This window comes from Oncorhynchus kisutch, linkage group LG25 (genome assembly GCF_002021735.2).
Source record: "Oncorhynchus kisutch isolate 150728-3 linkage group LG25, Okis_V2, whole genome shotgun sequence".
NCBI classification, from domain to species: domain Eukaryota; kingdom Metazoa; phylum Chordata; class Actinopteri; order Salmoniformes; family Salmonidae; genus Oncorhynchus; species Oncorhynchus kisutch.
Genome location: NC_034198.2, coordinates 23,270,449 through 23,296,320, shown reverse-complemented (window position 1 = coordinate 23,296,320; position 25,872 = coordinate 23,270,449).

Genomic DNA, 25,872 nt, shown 5'->3' with positions numbered 1-25,872 from the left:
GTGAGATAGATGAAAGGATTGAGAGCAAACGAGAGAGCGAGAGAGAGAGCGAGAGAGAACGAGAGAGAGAAAAAGAGAGAGAGCGAGGCATTTGCACTGGAAATTATGAGCCTCTTCCCCTCTCCTCTTCTCGTCTACTGTCAGAAGCTGCCATGATCATAATGCATCCAAATGAAATAACCAGGAGAATGATAGAATGATAGAACAGGAATTGCATAAGAACAACATTTTGTGAAACTTGTTCTTCTTCTTCTTCTTGGAGCATGGACTGCTGATTTGAAAGGCTGAGGAGCTTAGATCCTACAAGCCCTGGCCTGAAGACCCACTGAACTGAAATTCATACACATGTCCAGTCCTCTCTCTCTCTCTGTCTACCATTTTTGTCATGTTGCTTTTTATTTGACTTTTTGTAATGTTAATTTCTTAAACTTCAATCACTGACAGCATTAAATACCAGGCTCTCATTAATGTGAAGTAAACATTTTAGCCTACAGTACAGGGAAACCTTAACACCTGGACAACTGGTTTGACCTTTAACCTCTCTCTCCTTCTCTCTCCCTCCTCCCTTTGCCTCTGAAGCTGCCTCTCACTCTTTCTCCCTCTCCGCCACTCTTTTTGCCTCTCCCTCTTTCCCTCTCTGTCCCTCCGCCTTTGCCTCTCCATCCCGCTCTCTCTCTCCCTCTCTCCCTCTCTCTCTCTCTCTCTCTCTCTCTCTCTCATTCTCTCCCTGCCTCTGTATGTCTCTGCCTGCCTCTCGCTCATTCTCTCCCTGTATCTGCCTCTGTCTCCTGACTCTCCCTCTCCCTCCTCTCTGTATGGGTTATATGTGGGATTTGAGTGGTTAAAAGCTCTGTCATTACCAGGTGAGAGGCAGACCGTGGCATGTATTCATGGAAGCCAGGCTTCCCCATAATTAAAAATATATATATATCTTTAATCTCTGTGTTTCATAACTTTTTTCAATTCGCAAGAGGCTAAATGTATCTCACAGGAGAAAGCGTCAGTGAAACAGCGCCCATCTGTCTCTCTACGTGTAGGTCATCTATCTGATACTGTCTGGTCCAAATGAGTATGACGTTGTTTCCCACCTGTAGCATAAAATGCAAGGGAAGCCAGAGAGCATCTGGCCTCCCTTGACAAAAAAAGTATTAAAAAGTGCAAATCAGCATTGAGATAAACTGAGCGAGCTCAACTATGAATGGTCCTGGCAAAGGGAAACCAGGTTGGATTTGGCGTCTCTCCTATCAAATCGCTTTGAGAGCATACGCTATTAACAGAAACAACTTCAATTGCTGCATCTCATTGTGTTGCTGTCCTCCAGTGGCTAGATAAATAGCTAGCTAAAATTGGCTATGGATGGAGATAGGGATTTAGGTTTACCTAATTGGTTTTACTTAATTCTCCGTACTGGCCAATAATTATAACGACGATTCTGATCAAACCATTAATTCATACATTGTTGTGCCCCCAGCCTGAGAGGGTGGAAGTCCCGTATGTAGCTACATGTAGAAGGCTAATGTTAGGCTAGCAAGCAAGCATTTTAACCAGGTAGCCTAGGTCAACAAAAAATAAAAGCGTGTACTGTATGACAGAGTGATAGACCGTTTCAGAGGAGGATGGCATTAGCGTTTCTCTACAAGTAGGGTGTGTAAACATGTTTTTCTACTTGCATGAACGTGCGCCCACACACACGCACGCAAACAGAAATCAGAACCATGGACAGCAACGTCATATTTAGCTGATGTTGATTGGACTAAATTATTTTTGGTATCGTTTATTGTCACTGTATTAGACTAAGCAGAAGTGATTTGATGATGAAATGTTGAAGTTGAAATGGTACTGGAATAGTGGAGGCAGCTCCTGTTTTCTGTGTGGTTCCAAATCAATAGTTGTTTAGTGGTCCGAAACTGTCGGAAACATTAACTTGCTGGACCATGCTGTAGATCATGTAACTGTCTGTTACTGTAGATGCAATATGCTTTGTGGACTTCACTGGACAGAGGTTGCTAGCCGGTTTTGTGATAAAACAAAGGAGTGGTTGAATTTATTCTGCTACTGTTTTCTTATTGTTTCGACACACACACACACACACACACACACACACACACACACACACACACACACACACCCACACGCATATATATATATATATATATATATATATATATATATATATACTGTACATATACATACACACAGTGGGCTCCAAAATTACTGCACAAACAATACTTTAAAAAATATAAACAATATAATTATGGAGATAAACTCAAAATACCAACATGTGAGAAATATCGTACTTTATTCATGTTTCAATGGAACCCACTAAAATCATACAATTATTTAATACAAAATACATTTCACCAAAATCAAGGTTTCATAATTATTGGCACTCCTCATTTAGTACTTAGTGCCACCACCTCTGGCAAGGATAACAGCATGGTGTCTTTTCCTGTAATGTTTGACAAGGTTAAGGAACACATTTGGAGAGATTTTGGACCATTCCTCTATGCAGATCCTTTCAAGATCCTTCACATTCTTGGTTTGCGCTTATCATCTTCCCACTTCCACTCAGCCCACAGGTTTTTGATTGGATTGAGGTCCGGCGACTGGCGATGGCCATGGCAGAACATTGATTTTGTTGTCACAGAACCATTTCTGTGTGGATCTTGAGGTATGTTTCGGGTCATTGTCTTGTTGGAAAGACCACCTACGGCCAAGTCCCAGCCTTCTGACAGAGGCAACCAGATTGTCAGCCAAAATTGCCTGATACTTGGTAGAATTCATTATGCCATCAGTCTTAACCAGTGCCCCTGGACCTCTGGAATTAAAACAGTCCCAAAACATCACTGACCCCCCTCCATATTTCACCTTGAGTATGAGGTGCCTCTCCTTGTATGCATCTCTGTTTCGACCAATTTTTGAGACCAATTTTGGTCTCATCTGACCAGAGCACCTTCTTCCAATCATAATTTAAGTGACGTTTGGCAAACTCCTAGCACTTGCATCTGTGTCTTGGGGTCATTCTTCTGGCAGCCCTTCCAAAGAGCCTGTGGTTGTGGAGGTGGCGTCTGATGGTGCTTTTTGAAACCTGGTGACCCCAAGACACCACCAAGGCCTGCAATTATTTCACAGTGATTCTTGGGGATTTTGTTGCTTCTCTCACCATCCCCCTCCCTATCATGGGGGGCAAAATGCATTTGCGTCCTCTACCCGTAAGGTTTTCAACTGTTCCATATATTTTGAATATTATAATTGCCCCGGCAGTGCTCAGTGGTATATTCAATCATTTGTAGATCTTCTTGTAGCCATTACCAGATTTATGAAGGTCTACGACCATCTGTCTCTTTTGAACTGCCAGTTCTTTTCTTCGTGGTGTTGGATGACAAAGGGATGTGTGTTACCTCATTTTTATACCCTAGCAAAAAAGGAAGTGATGTAATGGCTCAATTGTCACGTTCTGACCTTTTATTTCTGTTGTTTTTGTCATTATTTAGTATGGTCAGGGCGTGAGTTGGGGTGGGCAGTCTATGTTTGTTTTTCTATGATTTTGGGATTTCTATGTTTCGGCCTAGTATGGTTCTCAATCAGAGGCAGGTGTCATTAGTTGTCTCTGATTGAGAATCATACTTAGGTAGCCTGGGTTTCACTGTTTGTTTGTGGGTGATTGTCTATGTTGATTGCTTGTGTCAGCACAGTTCTCATTAGCTTCACGGTCGTTATGTCGTTTATTGTTTTTGTATAGTGTTTCAGTGTTCAGTGTTTTCTTTATTAAAATTCATGATGAACACATACCACGCCGCATTTTGGTCCTCCGATCCTTCTCGCCTCTCCTCTTCAGATGAAGAGGAGGACGACCGTGACAGAATCACCCACCAACCAAGGACCAAGCGGCGTGGTAAAAGACAGCGACGACAGCAGCAGCAACAGCGGCCAGCATCACAGGACTCCTGGACATGGGAGGAGATATTGAACGGAGAGGGACCCTGGGCACAGGCTGGGGAATATCGCCACCTCAAAGCAGAGCTGGAGGCAGCGAAAGCTGAGCGAAGGCGATATGAGGAGGCAGCGCGACAGGTACGAGAGGCAGCCCTCAAAAAATTTGGGGAGTGGCACACGAGGTGTGGTACTAAGCCAGGTAGCAGACCTGAGCTCACTCCTCGTGCTTATTATAAGCAGCGCGTTACTGGTCAGGCACCGTGTTATACGGTTAAGCGCACGGTGTCGCCAGTACGTGCCCATAGCCCAGTGCGCTATAGGGCAGCCCCCCGAGAGTGTCATGAGAGTGTGGGCATCTAGCCAGGGCGTATGGTGCCTGCTCAGCGTGTCTGGTCGTCGGGTACGCAGTTTTGGTCCAGGGTATCCTGCGCCGGCCCTGCGTACTGTGTCTCCGGGGCGCTGGGAGGGTGCAGTGCGTCCTATGCCTGCGCTCCGCTCGTGCCGGGCAAATGTGGGAGTGGAGCCTAAGGGAGAGGTGCGTGTAGTAGGCACTAGATCTCCAGTGCTTACCCACAGCCCGGTTCAACCTGTGCCTGCACTCTGGAGGGTCCGGGCTAGAGTAGTGATCCAGCCTGGGGGAGTGGTGCCAAGGCTGCGCACCAGAGCTCCAGTGCTCCCCCACAGCCCGGTCCTTCAGGTGCCTCCTCCTAACACCAAGCCTCCTGGAGGTCTCCCCAGCCTGGTGGGTCCTGTGGCAGCCCCACGCACCAGGCTGTCTCTCTGTCTCTTCCCTACAGGTGATCCTGCCTGTCCGGCGCTTCCGGAGTCTCCCGCTCCAGAGGCGCCAGAGCCCCTCAGCCCAGAGGCGCCAGAGCTTCCGTCCCTCTGTCCCGAGCTGCCCCTATGTCCCGAGCTGCCCCTCTGTCCCGAGCTGCCCCTCTGTCCAGTGTGGTCATTTAGAAGGGTCGCTGTGGTTAGGAAGCCACGGAGGCGGACAATGAGGCGGACTAAGACTATGGTGAAGTGGGGTCCACGTCCCGCGCCAGAGCCGCCACCGCGGACAGACGCCCACCCAGACCCTCCCCTATAGGTTAAGGTTTTGCGGCCGGAGTCCGCACCTTTGGGGGGGTACTGTCACGTTCTGACCTTTATTTCTGTTGTTTTTGTCATTATTTGGTATGGTCAGGGCGTGAGTTTGGGTGGGCAGTCTATGTTTGTTTTTCTATTTTGGGATTTCTATGTTTCGGTTAGTATGGTTCTCAATCAGATGCAGGTGTCATTAGTTGTCTCTGATTGAGAATCATACTTAGGTAGCCTGGGTTTCACTGTTTGTGGATGATTGTCTATGTTGATTGCTTGTGTCAGCACAGTTCTCATTAGCTTCACGGTCGTTATTTCGTTTATTGTTTTTGTATAGTGTTTCAGTGTTTTCTTTATTAAAATTCATGATGAACACATACCACGTCGCATTTTGGTCCTCCGATCCTTCTCGCCTCTCCTCTTCAGATGAAGAGGAGGACGACCGTGACATCAATATAGTTCCTTAACACTTAGATAAACTTAAATAAGTGGAATTTAATTCCTGGTTTAATTTTGGTCACTCCAGAGAACGCGTTTCCACTGTTCTGGAGTCCAATGGTGTAATGAATACTCAGGGAGAAAAAGGTGTAGATTCATATGCAGAGCGCAGCAGGTGTTTATTTCGCCTTCGCAGATGGCAGGAATCGTGGTCACAGGCAGGCAATGGTCACCCACACAGGTAGGCAAACAGGCATGTGAATCAACTAGGACTGCAGGCTATAACTGGTTCTCACAAATGAGCTAGGTAAAGGCTTAGTAGAGTCAAAACGAACAATACCTCACAAAGGCACAAACAGAAAGAACTGAACTAAATAAGGAGCTGATGAGACCAGGAAAGTCACTAACACAGGTGAAATCAGTGAACAAAAATTACAGACAGGGCTATGTTCAAGATCACAACGAAACAGAACACAAGGTTGACTAAGAAAATAAATACAGAACCTTACAAATGGTAGTGAGCTTTACACCACTCCAGACTACACTTGGCATTGCGCATTGTGATCTTAGGCTTGTTTGTGGCTACTCCACCATGGAAACCCATTTCATGAAGCTCCCAATGAACAGTTCTGTGATGAACAGTTCTTGTGCTGATGTTGCTTCCAGAGGCAGTTTAAATCCTGGTAGCGAGTGTTGCAACCGAGGACATTTTTACGCGCTAAGCACTTCAGCACTCGGCGGTCCCATTCTGTGAGCTTGTGTGGCCTACAGCTTCACGGCCGAGCCGTTGTTGCTCCTAGACGTTTCCACTTCACAATAACAGCACTTGCAGTTGACCGGGGAAGCTCTAGCAGGGCAGAAATTTGACGAACTGACTTGTTAGAAAGGTGGCATCCTATGACGCTGCCACCTTCAAAGTCACTGAGCTCTTCAGAAAGGTAATTCTACTGCCAATATTTGTCTATGGAGATTGCATGGCTGTGTGCTTGATTTTATACACCTGTCAGCAACTGGTATGGCTGAAATAGCAGAATCCACTCATTTAAAGGGGTGTCCACATATTTGTGTATATATAGTGTATGTGTACAGTATTTCACACCATGATGGCATTTCAATTTGAGTATAATGCTTGTATGCTTGTAACCTCAATACATGATCATGTCATCGTCACCAATCAAACGCATTACACATTAAAACAACGTCTACTTCCACCAGCGATTTCTATCTGGCTAGCTATTCTAGCAGCTTTATCCGAATGGGGGTTAGCAGTTGGCAAAACAAAAACGTGTATTATGCTATGAAAACAGCATAATATATCAAATTCCTATTTTAGTAACAACATTGTAGGCCTGTAGTACACATGGGTCATTTTACAAATTCAGTTCCTTTTGAGAAGTGTAACTTGGTCAAGAAAACTTTGGATTTCACCAAACGTTTTAATTCTGTCATAAAGAGCACATCATTAAAAAAAAAAACATTTACCCATCTCAAGAGGTGAAATAAAAACATACTATAGTAAGTGCCTACAGGCTTGACGATTTCTTCCTATATCAGCCATATATCCCTTCGTGACAGAAAGAAGGTATGCTTGACCTGCTCATGGTCAAAAAGAGCAGAACCAGCTCACATGCTTTTCCTCTATGATCGGGCTATTATATGTTCAATATTTATTTTACAAAACATATTTAAAAAGTAATAGTTTCACCATATTAAAACGATAGTTCAGTTCACGTAACAGGGTTTACTGTGTGAGGGACAGCCTTAATACATCACTAATCACCTGAAATAAAGAATAATCTTCAGAAATGACTTTGTCAAAAGAACACAATAACTAGGGCTTTACAATGATGCTGAAACCTGGAGAAATGTTGGAATTAAGAGGGTTTAAATCTTCCTAGAAGTGACACAAGATTGATGGAGGGACATGTCAAAATGCTGAATTATGGCATTTTAGCCAGCCTTTATTCATATTAAAAATCAGATTTACTGAATTCTCCGTGTGATCTACTGTATATTAAGGAGCACTTAATTTAATATAACAATCTTTTACCATTCAGTATTGGTGCACAATTTCCACTTAAAATATCAAAGGCACTCATTTTGTAGAACGACCCACATACATTATGACGGATTTGACAAATGTCCACGTGGTTGGATCAGCTTTTTTGAATGGGTGTATATGAAGCACCCTTGTGCTGTCCCCAACGGTCTGCCAGCCATTGATATCTTACTGTCTCCGTACCAGCGAGTTCTCTTCCCCTGCCTCAAGGACAAGTTATACAATCACCTACCTAAACCAGGGGGAAAAATCACCTATACCTACCATATCCTGTGTTATACATGGAGATGGCTCTTCTGACAGTATCCCATTTTCCCTGCCTGAGTAAACTGTTGCATCCATAGAGACCCTATAACTCCTATCATTCTGCACACCAACATGGGGATTAAATGCTTTATGCCTGAGCAATCACATGGGTGGCAAATCATTCAAACATGCATTATCCCTGGTACAGTGATGTCAAACAGAGAAGCCACACAGTGGCATTTTGACGTTTTGTTACACACATGATGTGGCAGAAAAAAAGGACTCCTACTACGGTACAATGGAGCCAACAACAACAACAACAACAAACAATCCTAACCTTCCCTGGTGTATCATTTCATACTGTTCTCCCATGTTGTTCATTTCTATTTTCTGTTTCCATATCCAAAGGCAAAGTCATCAGTGTTTAGCATTAATTTGAATAATTGCTAAAAGATTTTGTGGCAGGGAACCAGGGGCCTTTGAAAATGTCAGCTCCTTTATATTCCTCAGGCGAACCTTGAGCCTTTTAAATGGCACTGCATGATCTGACATTAATTGCTCAATATCAAATATCAGTACACCAATTGTTGCCTGCTAGCTTCAATGTTGCATGCTGCTGTTTAGTTTTAACTGAATTAAAACTAAACTAAACGCACATGAAGATACAGGGTTCAGGGGTGTTCTATTCACAGCTGTGAAACTGAGCTTGCAGTTTGTAGGAAACAGAACTTCAGTGTGGGAACAAATAACCGTTCTGTATTATTGTCCCACACACAATCCACTATCGGTCGGTGAAAATTGAAACGTTCTCCTCTGTTTTGACCTGCAGATATCTGGGGAATGGAGATAGGAATGTGCCTTCACTCGCACAATGCGCTGTAATAGCAGGGTATGATTTGGACAAAAAACACTTTTATAATAATTCCCTCCAGAAATGAGTTATTAATTATTGTCTTATCTTTGACCCCACCTCCCTTTGAAACAAGTCGCCTTTTACTCCGTCCGTGACTTTGACTTTGTCGTTAGACGTCCGAGTGATTGAGGGTGTGCGACTGTAACATTGGCTCCACCCCCCAGCTTTCCCAGGAGCCTTTTCAGTCGCACGGTGACCCATGGTGTGCACTACTTTTGACCACCATGGGACCAGGACCCATAGAGACCAGCGCCCAGGGCCTACAGTACATTTGGAAAGTATTCAGACCCCTTGACTTTTTTCACATTTTGTTACAGCCTTGTTCTACAACACCCCACAATGACAAAACAAAAATAGGTTTTTAGAAATGTTAGCAAATGTATGCAAAAAATGTTTTAAACCAGAAACACCCTATTTACATAAGAATTCAGAACCATTGCTATGAGACTCGAAAATGAGCTCAGGTGCATCCTGTTTCCATTGATCATCCTTGAGATGTTGATTGGAGTGCACCTATGGTAAATTCAATTGATTGTACAGGATTTGGAAAGGCACACTACACTACCTGTGTACAGTACCAGTCAAAAGTTTGGACACACCTACTCATTCAAGGATGTTTAAAAACTATTTCAACACTATGAAATAACACATGGAATCATGTAGTAAGCAAAAAAGTGTTAAAGAAAACAAAATATATTTTAGATTTGATATTCTTCAAAGTAGCCCCCTTTCGCCTTGTTGACTGCTTTGAACACCCTTGGCATTCTCTCAACTAGCTTCATGAGGAATGCTTTTCCAACAGTCTTGAAGATGTTCCCACATATGCTGAACACTTGTTGGCTGCTTTTCCTTCACTCTGTGGTCCAACTCGTCCCAAAGCATCTCAATTGGGTTGAGGTCTGGTGATTGTGGAGGCCAGGTCATCTGATGTAGCACCATCACGTTCCTTCTTGGACAAATAGAGCTTACACAGCCTGGAGGGGTGTTTTGGGTCTTGTCCTGTTGAAAAATAAATTATATCCCACTAAGCGCAAACCAGCTGGGATGGTGTATCGCTGCAAAATGCTTTGGTACCCATGCTGGATAAGTGTGCCTTGAATTCTAAATAAATCACTGACAGTGTCACCAGGAAAGCACCCCCACACCATCACACCTCCTCCTCCATGCTTCACGGTGCGAACCACATATGTGGAGATCATCTGTTCACCTACTCTACATCTCACAAAGACACGGCAGTTGGAACCCAAAATCTCAAATGTGGTCTCATTAGAGCAAAGGACAGATTTCCACCTGTTTAATGTCCATTGCTCATGTTTCTTGGCCCAAGCAAGTTTCTTCTTCTTATTGGTGTCCTTTTAGTAGTGTTTTTCTTTGCAGCAATTCGACCATGAAGTCTCCTCTGAACAGTTGATGTTGAGATGTGTCTGTTACTTGAATTCTGTGAAGCATTTATTTGGGCTGCAATCTGCGGTGCAGTTAACTCTGATTAACTTATCCTCTGCAGCAGAGGTAACTCTGGGTCTACCTTTCCTGTGGCGGTCCTCATGAGAGCCAGTTTCATCATAGTGCTTGATGGTTTTTGTGACTGCACTTGAACAAACTTATAAGTTCTTGAAATTTTCCAGATTGACTGACCTTCATGTCTTAAAGTAATGATGGACTGTCATTTCTCTGTGCTTATTTGAGCTGTTCTTGCCATAATACGGACTTGGATCTTTTACCAAATAGGGCTATCTTCTGTATACCCACCTTACCTTGTCACAACACATCTGATTGACTCAAACACATTAAGAAGGAAATAAATTCCAAAGATGAACTTTTAACAAGGCACACCTGTTAATTGAAATGCATGCCAGGTGATAACCTCATGAAGCTGGTTGAGAGAATGCCAAGAGTGAGCAAAGCTGTCATCAAGGCAAAGGGTGGCTACTTTGAAGAATCTCAAATATAAAATATTTTTGATTTGTTTAATGTACATGCCCTACTGTGCATTAGGGTTGGGGTTAATCTGTTCTGTACATTCATGTGTGGGAAAGAAGCACTGAACTTCTCAGTACTAATTTGAAATTGGTCACTGTCAAAAAGTAATTCATGGCTCAGAGGACAAACTAGTCAAATGAGCCCAGAGGTCTTACGCTGCATTCGTAACCAAGTGGGAGGTGGGAATTTACCAGTTGTGAAGTCATAAATACCAGTTGGATGCATTCACTTGCTTTGATCTTGTTGAGAAATGCCAATCGGATGGGGCCACAGTATCTCCTGTCTCAGCCTCTAGTATTTATGCTGCAGTAGTTTATGTGTCGGGGGGCTAGGGTCAGTTTGTTATGTCTGGAGTACTTCTCCTGTCTTATCTGGTGTACTCTGTGAATTTAATTATGCTCTCTAATTCTCTCTTTCTCTCGGAGGACCTGAGCCCTAGGACCATGCCTCAGGACTACCTGGCATGATGACTCCTTGCTGTCCCCAGTCCACCTGGCCGTGCTGCTGCTCCAGTTTCAACTGTTCTGCCTGGGGCTATGGAATCCTGACCTGTTCAGACCTGCTGTTTTCAACTCTCTAGAGACAGTAGGAGTGGTAGAGATACTGTTAATGATCGGCTATGAAAAGCCAACTGACATTTACTCCTGAGGTGCTGACTTGCTGCACCCTCAACAACTAAATCAAATCAAATGTATTTATATAGCCCTTCGTACATCAGCTGATATCTCAAAGTGCTGTACAGAAACCCAGCCTAAAACCCCAAACAGCAAGCAATGCAGGTGTAGAAGCACGGTGGCTAGGAAAAACTCCCTAGAAAGGCCAAAACCTAGGAAGAAACCTAGAGAGGAACCAGGCTATGAGGGGTGGCCAGTCCTCTTCTGGCTGTGCCGGGTGGAGATTATAACAGAACATGGCCAAGATGTTCAAATGTTCATAAATGACCAGCATGGTCAAATAATAATAATAGGCTGGGTTTCTGTACAGCACTTTGAGATATCAGCTGATGTACGAAGGGCTATATAAATTAATTTGATTTGATTTGGATAATGGCCAACAAGCTGCATAAACCGTAAGCTAAAAGTAAGCGATCATGATTGTAAACAAATTATAGTGTTAAAAAAAACATATTAATAGATTGCTTTTATAAATAATGTTTGGCTGTTGCATTTAACTGCCGGAAATGCTGTTAGAGGTCAGCATGTGGGAGAAGTGGGAGCTCAGGATGATATACAAGTTTTCCACTAACAATTACCAGTTTGAGGGCCATTCAAGCGGATTTCCCATTTCCCACTTAGCTAAGAACGCAGAAACCAGGAATTGGTGTAGAGGATGCATCCCAAATGGCACTCTATTTCCTATATATGGTGCATTCGGAAAGTATTCAGACCTTTTGACCTTTTCCACACTTTGTTACGTTATAGCCTTATTCAAAAACTGTTTAAATAGTTTTTCCCCTCATCAATCTACACACAATACCTCATAATGACAAAGCAAAAACAGGTTTTAAGAAATGCATTCTAATTTACATAAAACAAATACAAAATATCACTTTGACATAAGTTTTCAGACCCTTTACTCAGTACTTTGTTGAAGCACCTTTGGCAGCCTCGAGTCTTCTTGGGTATGACGCTACAAACTTGGCACACCTGTATTTGGGGAGTTTCTCCCATTATTTTTTGCAGATCCTCTCAAGCTCTTTCAGGTTGGATGTGGAGCTTTGCAGCACAGCTATTTTCAGGTCTCTCCAGAGATGTTCGATTTGGTTCAAACCCGGGCTCTGGCTGGGCCACTCAAGGACATTCAGACACTTGCGTTGTCCTGGCTGTGGGCTAAGGGTCATTGTCCTGTTGGAAAGTCTGAGGTCCTGAGCACTCTGGAGCAGGTTTTCATTAAGGATCTCTCTGTACTTTGCTCCGCTCATCTTTCCCTCGATCCTGACTAGTCTCCCAGTCCCTGATGCTGAAAAACATCCCCACAGCATGATGCTGCCACCACCATGCTTCACCATAGGGATTGTGCCAGGTTTCCTCCATAAGTGATGCTTGGCATTCAGGCCAAAGAGTTCAATCTTGGTTTCATCAGACCAGAGAATCATGTTTCTCATGGTCTGTGTCCTTTAGGTGCCTTTTGGCAAACTCCAAGCAGGCATGTGCCTTTTACTGAGCAGTGGCTTCTGTCTGGCCATTCTACCATAAGCCTTAAGCCTGATTGGTGGAGTGCTGCAGAGATGGTTGTCCTTCTGGAAGGTTTTCCCATCTCCACAGAGGAACTCTGGAGCTCTGTCAGAGTCACCATCGGGTCCTTAGTCACCTGCCTAACCAAGGCCCTTCTCCCCTGATTGTTACATTTGGTCAGGCTGCCTGCTCTAGGAAGACTTTTAGGGGTTCCAAACTTCTTCCATTTAAGAATGATGGAGACAACTGTGTTCTTGGGGACCTTCAATGCTGCAGACATTTTTTGGTACCAATCGCCAGATCTGTGCCTCGACACAAACCTGTCTCGGAGCTCTACGGACAATTCCTTCGACCTCATGGCTTGGTGTTTGCTCTGACATGCACTGTCAACTGTGGGACCTTACATATTTATTTATTTTACCATTATTTTACCAGGTAAGTTGTCTGAGAACACATTCTCATTTACAGCAACGACCTGGGGAATAGTTACAGGGGAGAGGAGGGGGGATGAATGAGCCAAATATAAGGTACCAGTCTAAAGTTTGGACACACCTACTTATTCAAGGGTTTTTCTTTATTTTTACTACTTTCTACAGACTAATAGTGAAGACATCAACACTATGAAATAACACATATGGAATCATGTAGTAACCAAAAAAGTGTCAAGTCTGCTCTCTCTAATTCTCTCTTTCTCTCTCTCGGAGGACCTGAGCCCTAGGACCATGCGTCAGGACTACCTGGCATGATGACTCCTTGCTGTCCCCAGTCCACCTGGCCTTGCTGCTGTTCCAGTTTCAACTGTTCTGCCTGCAGCTATGGAACCCTAAACTGTTCATATTTACTCTTGAGGTGCTGTCCTGTAGCATCCTCTACAACTACTGTGATTATTATTATTTGACCCTGCTGTTCATCTATGAACGTTTGAAAACCTCGGCCATGTTCTGTTATGATCTCCACCCGGCACAGCCAGAAGAGGACTCATAGCCTGGTTCCTCTCTAGGTTTCTTGCTAGGTTTGGCCTTTCTAGGGAGTTTTTCCTAGCCACCGTGCTTCTACACCTGCATTGCTTACTGTTTGGGGTTTTAGGCTGGGTTTCTGTACAGCACTTTGAGATATTAGCTGATGTACGAAGGGCTATATAAATACATTTGATTTGATAGAGGACTGAGGGTCTTCCAAATATTGAAAGTGTGTAAATAGCTACCCATATTATTTTGTAAATGTATATATTTTTTTCTCCATTTTTTGGGGGGGGTGTTATAATACAATTTTGGTGTTTTGTATATAGTTATTTGTTTCAAAATGTATACCTTCACCAATTTGGTCACTTGGGTACATTTGGGATACTTGTGCGGGACACCTGGGTGACTTCATGATACATGTCATGTAGCACACTCATTTTGGAAGTTATCATTCTGAAACTTTGCACAAGTACTGTTGCCCTCTTATGTTTTTCACTGAAATTGTCCCCATCATCCTATCTGAATGTTTGTTTTATCTTGTTCATTTTAAAGATGATGATACAAAAAAGTATATTTTTTTCATTGTATTATCTAAACCAGATCTATTGTGTTATATTTTCCTACATTCAATTCACATTTACACAAACTTCAGAGTGTTTTCTTTCAAGTGGTACCAAGAATATGCATATCCTTGGTTCTGTGCCTGAGCTACAGGCTGTTAGATTTGGGTATGTCTTCAGGCGGAAATTGAAAAAAGTAGGGGGGTAGCTCTAAGAGGTTTTAAGGAGACAGTAAATAGCTTGATTGTATGGAATTAACATACAGTTTGTATGACCTATGGACTAGGAGTCCTTTATCCATACTGTATTAACCTTTTGTATTATGAGGATTGTGTAAAGCTTCTTCTTTAAAAAATTTGTTTAATGATGGAACAACATGATTCAGCCTTTTCCAAACCTCTCACAGCAATTCAGTGGGCCAGGCTAGTAGGTCTCTCCTGTAAGAGGACCCATGATGGAATTGGTTAATGTGAGATACATTTCTGCAGAAGGACACAGACATTGGCCAGAAGGACACAGACATTGGCCAGAAGGACACAGCCATTGGCTAATGTGAGATAACTTTCTTCCCTTGATCAGATTAACAGCACCTGGCTTGTAAAAAGAAATGTACTGGCCTGTCTGCCATTTAGAGAACTTTAGAACGGGCACACAGTAAAGGATATCGAGACAAGGGGAGCGATTCATTCAAACACACCTCATCATTTATTCATGACACAGTGAGGGTGAGAAATTAAAATCCTTCTTCTTCACTGTTATAACTCAGAATAATGGATTTCTTTCTACCATGGACTGTGGAAGATAGTGGAACATATTTCCCTCAGTTGAGCCCACAAAGACCTAGACATATGCCTGGTGGGTAATATCTCAGTAACTCATCATCAATAACCCAACAACCAAACTGAGTGGCCCAACTGGCTGGGCGAAAATAACCCAACTGGTGATCTGTCCAATATTTACTCAAATTGGGTTGTTTTTAACCCAGCAGTTTTTTGAGTGTACTGAATCTTTTCCACTGGCTGGTCAGGTTGATCCCTTCTAACTGAACCAGGCATTTGTGCTTAATGGTCCTTGTATTCACGGTAACATGAGACATTGGCACAGCTGGATTTATTTCACTTCAATGGCTATTCATGGATTTCATAACCCATTGTTAAGACTTAAAGGGCTTTGTCAGATTTGTATAACATTAGAAACTCATCCCTTATATCACAACAATTTCCCTAATTATACTGTATACCAAGCCCCAACACTTAGGCTTAAGGTACCTGTAGATGTTATGAATGAAGTTAAATGAAAAACAAGTTGAATAGTGCTGTTGAAGGACGTGTTTTGTCTGATGGTTCATAATTCATGCAGACAGACTTGGCTATGGTTGTCTTGAATTGCATCTCAAATGGCACCTTATTCGCTATATAGTGCAATACTTTTGTCAAGGGCCCATAGGGCTGTCGTTTGGGAGTCACCTTTGAGGTTCTATGATGTTTTATGTGTTCTCATGAGATTTCCAAAAAGCCCGCTCTAAAGCTTTGCTCTTCCAATCACTCTCTCTACAGTAAGTTACCAATGGACATAGTCCTATGAGTTGCCTACAATGACCTCCCTTGGCGAACACATAGAATGTGACCAGTCCAAAGAGGAGAAGACAAAAACACTGTATGTCTATAAATACCACCATCGGGTTGAGATGACGTCTCTTTGGCAGTGAGAGGGAAAAGTGAGTTTCAGTAAGATTGACAGTGACATTTAACTGGCAACTCTTTACCCTCTCATAACTTGATTAATAAGCCTCAAAACCCAAATGTATTGTTCTCTCAAACTCTCTTAATATTGAGATAATGTGTCAGATCATATTTTCTGGAGTCATTTTTCATAATTGTTGAGATAACCCTCTTTGAGAGGGGTGGATGGGTGCACTGGGGGAGAGAAGGGGTGGGTGTACCAGGGACAGCTGAGGTTTTGTATAAATTAGCATGTTAATACTGTCTGACGTTTACTTTAATAGTGGAGAGGGGGAACATACAGTATTTGGTGAACATTATCATTATCAGCAGTGGGATGAGATGAGGCTAACACTTTAGCTGTAGTTCAGGCTAATTCATCTCATGAAACCAATAAAAGCAGTACATATATAACATACAGTTGTGTAACGGCGTTCTTCGTTTGTCGAAAGAGAGGACCGAAATGCAGCGTGGTGGTTACTCATGTCTTTAATGAAAAAATGACAGAACGATACATGAAATAACTTAATAAATACAAAAAACAACAAACGGAACGTGAAACCTAATTACAGCCTATCTGGTGAACACTACACAGAGACAGGAACAATCACCCAAAACTCAGCGAAACTCAGACTACCTAAATACGGTTCCCAATCAGAGGCAACGAGAATCACCTGAAAGCTGATTGAGAACCGCCTCAGGCAGCCAAGCCTATACAACACCCCTAATCAGCCGCGATCCCAAATACTACAACCCAATACGAAATACAATAACATAAACCCCTGTCACACCCTGGCCTGACCAAATATATAACGAAAACACAAAATACAATGACCAAGGAGTGACAGAACCCCCCCCCCCCCCCAAGGTGCGGACACCCGGACGCACCTCAAAACCATAGGGAGGGTCCGGGTGGGCGTCTGTCATTGGTGGCGGCTCCGGCTCGGGACGTGGACCCCACTCCATAAATGTCATAGTTCCTCCCCTTCGCGTCCTGGGATAATCCACCCTCGCCGCCGACCATGGCCTAATAGTCCTCACCCAGAACCCCACAGAACTGAGGAGCAGCTCGTGACTGAGGGGCATCTCGGGACTGAGGGACAGCTCGGGACTGAGGGGCAGCTCGGGACTGAGGGGCAGCTCGGGACTGAGGGGCAGCTCGGGACTGAGGCAGCTTGGGACTGAGGGGCAGCTCGGGACTGAGGGGCAGCTCGGGACTGAGGGGCAGCTCGGGACTGAGGCAGCTCGGGACTGAGGGGCAGCTCGGGACTGAGGGGCAGCTCGGGACAGAGGAGCAGCCCGGAACAGAGGGGCAGCCCGGAACAGAGGGGAAGCCCAGTACTGAGAGGAAGCCCAGTACTGAGATGAAGCTCAGGTAGGTAGTAGGCTCCGGTAGATCCTGGCTGGCTGGCGGATCTGGAAGATTCAGGTTGACTAGCAGATCTGGAAGATTCTGGTTGACTAGCAGATCTGGAAGATTCTGGTTGACAGGCTGATCTGGAAGAATCTGGTTGACTGGCAGATCTAGAAGATCATGGCTGACTGGCGGATCTAGCTGCTCTATGCAGACTGACAGCTCTGACTGCTCCATGCAGGCTGACAGCTCCTTGCAGACTGGCAGCTCTGGCTGCTTCATGCAAACCGACAGCTCTGACTGCTCCATGCAGGCTGACAGCACCCTGCAGACTGGCAGCTCCTTGCAGACTGACAGCTCCTTGCAGACTGACAGCTCCCTGCAGACTGGCAGCTCCTTGCAGACTGACAGCTCTGACTGCTCCATGCAGGCTGACAGCTCCTTGCAGACTGACAGCTCCTTGCAGACTGGCAGCTCCTTGCAGACTGGCAGCTCCTTGCAGACTGACAGCTCTGACTGCTCCATGCAGGCTGACAGCTCCTTGCAGACTGACAGCTCCTTGCAGACTGGTAGCTCCTTGCAGACTGACAGATCTGGCTGCTTCATGCAGACTGACAGCTCTGACTCCTCCATGCAGACTGACAGCTCTGACTGCTCCATGCAGGCTGACAGCTCCTTGCAGACTGACAGCTCCTTGCAGACTGACAGCTCCTTGCAGACTGGCAGCTCCTTGCAGACTGACAGCTCTGACTGCTCCATGCAGGCTGACAGCTCCTTGCAGACTGGCTGGCAGCTCTGACTGCTCCATGCAGGCTGACAGCTCCTTGCAGACTGACAGCTCCTTGCAGACTGGCAGCTCCTTGCAGACTGGCAGCTCCTTGCAGACTGGCAGCTCCTTGCAGACTGGCAGCTCCCTGCAGACTGGCAGCTCCTTGCAGACTGGCAGCTCCTTGCAGACTGACAGCTCTGGCTGCTTCATGCAGACTGACATCTCTAACTGCTCCATGCAGGCTGGCAGCACCCTGCAGACTGGCAGCTCAGGCTGCTTCAAACAGGCAGGAGGCTCCGGCAGCGCTGTAGAGAAGGAAGGCTCTGATAGCGCTGAACAGGCGGGAGACTCCGACAGCGCAGGAGAGGAGGAAAACGCTGGCTGCGCTGAACAGGCGGGAGACTCCGACAGCGCAGGAGGGAAGGAAGGCTCTGGCTGTGCTGAACAGGCGGGAGACTCCGACAGCGCAGGAGGGAAGGAAGGCTCTGGCTGTGCTGAACAGGCGGGAGACTCCGACAGAGCAGGAGAGGCGAGGCGCACTGTAGGCCTGATGCGTGGTGCGGGCACTGGTGACACTGGAGCGAGGACACGCACAGGAAGCCTGGTGCGGGGAGCTGCTACCGGAGGACTGGTGTGTGGAGGTGGCTCTGGATAGACCGGACCGTGCAGGCGCACTGGAGCTCTGGAGCACCGAGCCTGCCCAAGCTTACCTGGCTCGATGCCCACTCTAGCCTGGCCAATACGAAGGGCTGGTATGAACCGTACCGGGCTATGCACCCGCACTGGAGACACCGTGCGCTCACTAGCATAAGTGCCTGCCCGGTCTCTTTAGCCCCCCGGTAAGCACAGGGAGTTTGCGCAGGTCTCCTACCTGGCATAGCCATACTCCCTGTAAGCCCCCCCCCAATACATTTTTGGGGCCGACTCTCAGGCTTCCATCCGCGTCGCCGTGCTGCCTCTTCATACCAGCGTCTCTCTGCTTTAGCCGCCTCTAGTTCTTCCTTGGGACGGCGATATTCTCCAGGCTGAGCCCAGGGTCCTTTTCTGTCCAGTTCCTCCTCCCATGTCCAATTCTCCAAGTGATGCAGCCTCTCCCACTGCAACTGCTCTTCACGATTAGCAGGGAGAGTTGGCTCAGGTCTGACACCCGACTCAGCCACTCTCCCTCTGAGCCCCCCCCCCAATAAATGTTTGGGGCTGCTTTTCGGGTTTCCTTGCCAACCGTGTTCCCTCGTATCGTCGACTCTTATCTCCGGCTGCCTCTGCTCTCCTCAGTGCTTCCACCTGTTCCCATGGGAGGCGATCTCTTCCAGCCAGTATCTCCTCCCAAGTGTAACAACCTTTGCCATCCAATACGTCTTCCCATGTCCTTTCCTCCTTTCGCTTTTCCTGCGGTCGCTGCCTGTTTCCACGCTGCTCGGTCCGTGTGTGGTGGGTGATTCTGTAACGCCGTTCTTCGTTTGTCGAAAGAGAGGACCGAAATGCAGCGTGGTGGTTACTCATGTCTTTAATGAAAAAATGACAGAACGATACATGAAATAACTTAATAAATACAAAAAACAACAAACGGAACGTGAAACCTAATTACAGCCTATCTGGTGAACACTACACAGAGACAGGAACAATCACCCACGAAAGACAAAGCGAACTCAGGCTACCTAAATACGGTTCCCAATCAGAGGCAACGAGAATCACCTGACAGCTGATTGAGAACCGCCTCAGGCAGCCAAGCCTATACAACACCCCTAATCAGCCGCGATCCCAAATACTACAACCCAATGCGAAATACAATAACATAAACCCCTGTCACACCCTGGCCTGACCAAATATATAACGAAAACACAAAATACAATGACCAAGGCGTGACAAGTTGAAGTCAGACGTTTACATACATCTTAGCCAAATACATTTGAACTCTGTTTTTCACCATTCTTGATATTTAATCGGAGTAAAAATTCCCTGTCTTAGGTCAGTTAGGATCAACACTTTATTTTAAGAATGTGAAATGTCAGAATAATAGTAGTGAGAATGATTTATTTAAGCTTTTATTTCTTTCATCACATTCCCAATGGGTCAGAGGTTTACATACACTCAATTAGTATTTGGAAGCATTACCTTTAAATTATTTAACTTGGATCAAACAATTTGGGTAGCCTTCCACAAGCTTCCCACAACAAGTTGGGCCCATTCCTCCTGACAGATCTGGTGTAACTGAGTCAGGTTTGTAGGCCTCCTTGCTCGCACATGCTTTTCCAGTTCTGCCAGCAACATTTTCTATAGGATTGAGGTCAGGGCTTTGTGATGGCCACTCCAATACCTTGATTTTGTTGTCCTTAAGCCATTTTGCCACAACTTTGGAAGTATGCTTGGGGTCATTGTCCATTTGGAAGACCCATTTGCGACCAAGCTTTAACTTCCTTACTGATGTCTTGAGATGTTGCTTCAATATATCCACATCATTTTCCATCCTCATGATGCCATCGATTTTGTGAAGTCAAATGATGTCAATTAGCCTATCAGAAGCTTCTAAAGCAATGACATCATCTTCTGGAATTTTCCAAGCTGTTTAAAGGCACAGTCAACTTAGTGTATGTAAACTTCTGACCCACTGGAATTGTTATGCAGTGAATTATAAGTGAAATAATCTGTCTGTAAACAATTGTTGGAAAAATGACTTGTGTCATGCACAAAGTAGATGTCCTAACCGACTTGCCAAAACTATAGTTTCTTAACAAGAAATTTGTGGAATGGTTGAAAAACGAGTTTTAATGACACCAACCTCAGTGTATGTAAACTTCCAACTTCAACTGTATAACCTCAGGTGGGTTGTGTTTCCAACCCGTTTGTGTTTAAGGTAAGACGCCACAAACTGAACTGAATCTGAACTCGGCATTCAGTGTAGGCTAACACCCACCCACTACGATGCACTGGCACAGCCACACACACACACACACACACACACACACACACACACACACACACACACACACACACACACACACACACACACACACACGCACACACACACACGCACACTCACGCACACACATCCTACCCACTACACATATCTCAACATAATGAGATGTTCAAATGTTATTTGACTGAAAGAACGAGCGTTAGTACGAGCGTTAGTCGTTTACTAGTTTGTATGAGACAACATTGCATTGAGGGGTGTGTGTGTGTGCGTCTGTGTGTGTGTGTGTGCGTGCGTGCGTGCGTGTGTGTGTGTGTGTGTGTGTGTGTGTGTGTGTGTGTGTGTGTGTGTACTAATTGTCAAATATAACACACTCCATTTCCAATTAAATGCTGGTGACTAATTTGTCTGTGCAAAAAGTAGAATAATAAGAAATTAACAATTGTGAAACAAGAAAACAATGTCAGCAGGGACATTCTAAATCACAATGTTATTTACCTTGGAACGGCTGTCTGGAATGATTGTTGTTCAAACCAAGGTTTTCAAGTTGACAGAAGAAAAAAAATTCCAAGGTTGTTCACTTACCCTTCTTTACTTGTATTATGTTTACTTGTGCCTAATTCAGAACACAACGCCTTTTATAGAGTAGGCCTAACCTTACAAAACAAACCTTTTACAATGGCATATGGAGCTGTCCAATGTGGATCAAATCAAATCAAATCAAATGTATTTATATAGCCCTTCGGACATCAGCTGATATCTCAAAGTGCTGTACAGAAACCCAGCCTAAAACCCCAAACAGCAAGCAATGCAGGTGTAGAAGCATGGTGGCTAGGAAAAACTCCCTAGAAAGGCCAAAACCTCGGAAGAAACCTAGAGAGGAACCAGGCTATGAGGGGTGGGCAGTCCTCTTCTGGCTGTGCCAGGTGGAGATTATAACAGAACATGGCCAAGATGTTCAAATGTTCATAAATGACCCGCATGGTCAAATAATAATAATCACAGTAGCTGTCGAGGGTGCAGCAAATGTCAGTTGGCTTTTCATAGCCGATCATTAAGAGTATCTCTACCACTCCTGCTGTCTCTAGAGAGTTGAAAACAGCAAGTCAGGGACAGGTAGCACATCCGGTGAACAGGTCAGTATTCCATAGCCACAGGCAGAACAGTTGAAACTGGAGCAGCAGCACGGCCAGGTGGACTGGGGACAGCAAGGAGTCATCATGCCAGGTAGTCCTGAGGCATGGTCCTAGGTCTCAGGTCCTACGAGAGAAAGACAGAAAGAGAGAATTAGAGAGAGCATACTTAAATTCACGCAGAACACAGGATAAGACAGAAGAAGTACTCCAGATATAACAAACTGACCATAGCCCCCCTGACACATAAACTACTGCAGCATAAATACTGGAGGCTGAGACAGGAGGGGTCAGGAGACACTGTGGCCCCATCCGATGATACCCCGGACAGGGACAAACAGGAAGGATATAACCCCACCCACTTTGCCAAAGGACAGCCCCACACTACTAGAGGGATATCTTCAACCACCAACTTACGATCCTGAGACAAAGCCGAGTATAGCCCACAAATATCTCCGCCACGGCACAACCCAAGGGGGGGCACCAACCCAGAAAAGAAGATCACGTCAGTGACTCAACCCACTCAAGTGATGCACCCCTCCTAGGGATGAGTAAGACAGTTACTCCGCCCCTGTAATAAGGTTAGAGGCAGAAAATCCCAGTGGAGAGAGGGGAACCGGCCAGGAAGAGACAGCAAGAGCGGTTCGTTGCTCCAGAGCCTTTCCGTTCACCTTCACACTCCTGGACCAGACTACACTCAATCATATGACCCACTGCAGAGATGAGTCTTCAGTAAAGACTTAAAGGTTGAGACCGAGTCTGCGTCTCTCACATGGGTAGGCAGACCATTCCATAAAAATGGAGCTCTATAGGTGAAAGCCCTGCCTCCAGCTGTTTGCTTAGAAATTCTAGGGACAATTAGGAGGCCTGCGTCTTGTGACCGTAGCGTACGTGTAGGTATGTACGGCAGGACCAAGTCAGAAAGATAGGTAGGTCCAAGCCCATGTAATGCTTTGTAGGTTAGCAGTAAAACCTTGAAATCAGCTCTTGCCTTAACAGGAAGCCAGTGTAGGGAGGCTAGCACAGGAAATTAGCACTAACTGAAGTGTGTTTAGTGCTTTATCCGTGTAGCCGGAAAGTAGAGCATTGCAGTAGTCCTAGAAGTAACAAAAGCATGGATTATTTTTTCTGCATCCTTTTTGGACAGAAAGTTTCTGATTTTTGCAATGTTACGTAGATGGAAAAAAGCTGTCCTTGAAACAGTCTTGATATGTTCGTCAAAAGAGAGATCAGGGTCCAGAGTAACGCTGAGGTCCTTCACAGTTTTATTTGAGACGACTGTACAACCATCCAGATTAATTGTCAGATTCAACAGAATATCTCTTTGTTTCTTGGGACCTAGAAGAAGCATCTCTGTTTTGTCCGAGTTGTCAACATACTTGGTGTGCAAATGGGATCCCCCTTTAAGAATATAATTTGTTTTATTCTGTGAGGAAATTCTAATAAGGAGCTGTGCTAGCAACAAGCATATCTGCATATCAACAAGCATGTCATATTTGAAAATAGGTCTACTGTTTCGGTTCCATGGTTGATACATCATCACCATGCATCTTCATTATGCATATGCTCATATGATTGCATTTCTTATACTGCGTTTGTTTGCGCGGCAAGGTTACTTGCTATGGCTTTTCAAACCAACATAAACCTGTATTATTTTGTGTCCTTTAAATTCTCCAGAATACAATGTGTTTTATAGAAAAGCCCTAACCTTCCAAAATGAACATTTTACAATGGCACATGGAGCTGCACACTATCAAATGTGAATGTCAGCCCACTTGCTTTGCACTCTATACAAATGTGACCACCCTTCCAGAATATAAAATTATACCATTTTCTATGAGGATTCACACAGACACACTCAAAAGTTGTGCACTCTAAAGCTAATAGGGTCATTGTTCAGGGCTCTAGTCAGCCAAACAGGTTAGAGACTGTGCTTTTAAAAAGTGATTATGGCTACACAAGAGAATGTCAAGGATACAGAAGAATACGGGTTTATTGTTGTTTGAAAGCCACAATGCAACTTAGAAATTCACTTAAAAGTACCTAGACCAGAGAGTAAGATGGAATGAGGTGTGTTAACAAACTTCGGACCTCAAGGACTAGCTCTGTTTGAGAAATGACGTGCTTCTCTGATTCCGGAATACATTACAGGTACTATAGGAGGTCACTAAACATGTTCATCCCATTAATCAGACACAATGTACTTAGTTAGATTGGGAATTATTTTCATGGTATGCAAGGTCTAATTTATGAATGATGTTTCATGTTCTTCAGTCCTTCAAGATACTTTCGGGAAAAAAGGTTTTGATCCAATAAAAACATACTCTCCCTCTCTGTAGTATAATATAATAATATACCATATAATCTCTGAACGTGCACTACTATATCTAACTAAGTACATTGTGTCTGATTAATGGGATGAACATGTTTAGTGACCTCCTATAGTACCTGTAATGTATTCCGGAATCAGAGAAGCACGTCATTTCTCAAACAGAGCTAGTCCTTGAGGTCCCATATGGCGAAAAGTAGTTTGAAGTGATTTGTAAAAGTTTATAGGCAACGTTTTGTAATTTTAAACGATGACGTTGCGTTTTGGAAAGGTGCTTTTTCCTGGTTCAGACGGGCTTCATAAATTGACATTTTGGGTATACATTGACGGATTTAATCGGGAAAAAGACCCAATTGTGATGTTTATGGGACATATAGGAGTGCCAACAAAGAAGCTCGTCAAAGGTAATGAATGTTTTATATTTTATTTCTGTGTTTTGTGTAGCGCCGGCTACGCTAATTCTTTTGTTTGCGTCTCGTTCAGGTATTTCGGGGGGTGCATGCTATCAGATCGACAGGGCTGAAGTGGAGCTTGACAGGGCTGAATCATACTTGATTCCAACCTCTCTTTTAAAAAGCATGTGAAAAAGGTAATTCAAATAACCAAATTCAACCTAGCTAATTTCCGATTTATACGAAATTGTTTGACTACAGAGGTAGCAAAACTGTACTTCAAATCTATGATACTCCCCCACTTAACATACTGCTTGACTAGTTGGGCCCAAGCTTGCTGTACAACATTAAAACCTATTCAGTCTGTCTACAAACAGGCTCTCAAAGTGCTTGATAGGAAGCCCAATAGCCATCATCATTGTCACATCCTTAGAAAGCATGAGCTCTTGAGTTGGGAAAATCTTGTGCAATACACCGACGCATGTCTTGTATTCAAGATCCTTAATGGCCTGGCTCCCCCTCCACTCAATATTTTTGTTAAACAGAAAACCCAGACATATGGCAGCAGATCCACAAGGTCTGCCATGAGAGGTGACTGTAATAGTTCCCCTAAGGAAAAGCACCTTTAGTAAATCTGCATTCTCTGTGAGAGCTTCCCATGTCTGGAATACACTGCCATCAGACACACATAACTGCACCACATATCACACTTTCACAAAATGCTTGAAGACATGGCTAAAGGTCAATCAGATTTGTGAACATGGTCCCTAGCTGTGTGTTGCCGTTCTCCATGTTGTCTGTTGTCTGTTGTCTGTTGTCTAGCTTGTGAGGTGTGGAAACACTTTGTTGCTTTTATGAATTTTGACTTGCTGCTTTTTGTTCTATGCTGCTCTGTCTGTATGCTACGTCTTG